Source organism: Anthonomus grandis, chromosome 5 (assembly GCF_022605725.1).
Source record: "Anthonomus grandis grandis chromosome 5, icAntGran1.3, whole genome shotgun sequence".
In the NCBI taxonomy this organism is placed as follows: Eukaryota; Metazoa; Arthropoda; class Insecta; order Coleoptera; family Curculionidae; genus Anthonomus; species Anthonomus grandis.
The window spans coordinates 1,354,626-1,357,392 of NC_065550.1; the positions used below are offsets into that span (position 1 = coordinate 1,354,626).

At 29.9% G+C, this 2,767-nt stretch overlaps 1 non-coding gene across 1 annotated transcript; it reads left to right on the plus strand.

The window, feature by feature from the left end:
- The first annotated feature begins 507 nt into the window (after positions 1-507).
- On the plus strand, positions 508-579 carry Trnaw-cca (transfer RNA tryptophan (anticodon CCA)). The gene has a single exon. It is a non-coding gene; the product is annotated as a tRNA-Trp (tRNA).
- The last annotated feature ends 2,188 nt before the right edge of the window (positions 580-2,767 follow it).

Here is a 2,767-nt window from a genome sequence, read left to right on the forward strand (position 1 = left end):
AGAGATGCCTAGTATCAAAGATGGCAATCTACATCATTTTGACTTTTGAGCAAAGCAAAAAATTTTGCTATACTTTTATTCTTCTTGATATTAAAGCAAAAAGGCTTCATATAACAGAAAATGGCAAACTACGGCATTTTAAGAAAAAATAGGAAAAACTGATGGAGAATACCGTTTTTGATACTGAAAGCTGGATATTGCCGGTTTTGATACCAAAACTAGTTGAAATGAAATGCTAATTTTTCTACTATTGCTTTTAGGAACTGAAAATGGCCTTAATTATAACTTTTTAAAATTTCTCGCTCTCGGTGACCACCTTGTAGTTTTCTATATATTATGCATGGATAGTCAGATAACAGTGTCAACAACATTTCTTATACCATTTACATTTCCAATTAACCTGAATATCGGCACATAACATTATATAATAAAAAAAATTAATTTGATGCATAATTATATGACTCTGAACGATGATTAAATCCCGCATAAAGCCAAACAAACTCAAGTGACTCCGTGGCGCAACGGTAGCGCGTCTGACTCCAGATCAGAAGGTTGCGTGTTCAAATCACGTCGGGGTCAATAACTTTTTCTTTTTTTTTAAATTTTATTTTAAAACAACTTATCAATCAAATTATCTAATTTTATTTTATTTTTTAAATGTAAATATAATTATTGAAGAATGTGTGCAACGGTAATAAAGCGGTTTAACTTTATTTAGTAACTAATAATAATTTGAATGTCCGGAATAGGGCGGAACAATAGTGGCTGCCTTTTAAACTAAGCCAACTTTGGTCGTCCTTGTGAATTGTTATCTAGTTTCCAGGGATTTGTCAGGCGGGGGTTATGTGGCTTTGCACCTATACATAACTTTATCGCCATAGTTGGAAAGTTGTAAGGTAGTTAGCGGTCCTCCTAAAGGATATACTACTATTCTCGTATGTTAAACTAATTTCAACTTAATTAAATAAGCCACTTTAAGGATTTTATTATAAATGACTTTTAAGAAAAGTAAGTGTCTTTTACATAATATGAAATAATTATAATTATTGACTACATATACAGCGTTGGTCTGGAACTTGGAATAAATTCAGTAGTTCATATAATTTTTTTTTCTAAAAAAAGTCCTGGGACTCGTGATTAATATTTTTAGTTCTAGCGTTCTTTTTTTGTTGAAATCAGATTTACACAGTATGTCCCGAAAAAAAGATATGACGTCATCGACGATTTGTTTAAATAGCAACTCTATTATTTATTGCGTGTTTTTAAAGAGCGCATCAAATTATACATGGCTATTTATTCATTGACGATTTATTTATTGCTCTAAAATCGGTCGAACTATGCAAATGGAATTTGGAGGGTTTTAAGAGATAGTTATCGCGCATTTTTTGACATGCAATTAAGAATTTTATGTTCACCATCATCTCAATTTTTAAGAAAAAAATGGTACTCCACTAAGTTATTTTAAATTAAAAATAATTTTTGAATTATTTTTCATTTCTTCAATACATTTTCTAGTAGGCTACTGTCAACTTTTATCTAATATTAAATACAAAATGTCAACATTCATCTGCGAAATACGAAATATGACGCGCAGTGGTGGTTTTTAACAATTTGACATTTAAAATCACAGCAATAAGAAACATGCATAAGCGACTCTGCTACTTTATTTGCGTGAAATAAAGATGCGTTACGGCACTTTTTTATTCCCATTTTTTTTTGAACGCGTTAAAAACATGAAAATTTCTTAAATTATTTAAATTTTTTAACTTTTCATACTTCTTGTAATAAAACATCTGATCCCTTAATTCGCTTGCAATCGACGAACAAAAATTTTCACACCGCATCAGATTTTTAAGGAAGTAAAATTGTTTTTATTTTTTTAAGCGAAAACCATGCGTCGGACGAAAACAAAACAAGAGATCAAATTTGCTAAGAAGTAATTGAGGATTTTAAAAATAATTTTTATTTTTAGAAAAAGCAGTGGCGTAGTATTTTTTTTACGCTACTGGCAGAGACGCCACATCAAAAAATGCGTCTTAGTGCATAGAATACATGTATCAAATTTTATAAAAAATGTCTACAATATTGTTTAAGGTATTATTAAAAAACTGTTTTTTTAAAATTTAACACCCTCTATCTCAAAAGTTAAGACGTTTAGGACATATGTTCATGGGAACTTTTTTTCCTAAAATGGGCTCAAGAATCATTCCCTTAAATATTACGAGTAGCACGTCTTTAAGGAACGCGCTGTATAATTAAAAACAAAATTACCTTTTCTTTTTTCGTGGTTGTCACTTTGGCTTATAAAATACTCATTATTATTCAAAATCAAATCAAATCAAATCAATATATGCTTTATTGTCATAAATGTAAATTTGTTGACAAAGCTGTAACAAAGAAAAACATATACATAAACATGTAAAAACGTTATTTAGCATGCTATGGTCCATCATCCTAAAGGCATTCTGCTTCCATGAGTATGGTTTACCTATACCGGTAAAACCAACAACATCCCCATTCTTCAATACTCCTCCAAGACTCTGAACCAAAACATACAAAGCTAATGTAATGTCAAGAGTATCAATATGTATAACACAAACAGATATTATTCACTCCCGAAATATACAATTTTATTAAATGTAAAACTGGAAAAAAGGAAATAAATCACAGAAATAAATTAGGCGAAATGATATTGTGTAAAAAATATAAAGAATATACCTAAATCCTGCAAGAAAAAGGTAAAAATGACTAAAATCTATCCGATAAA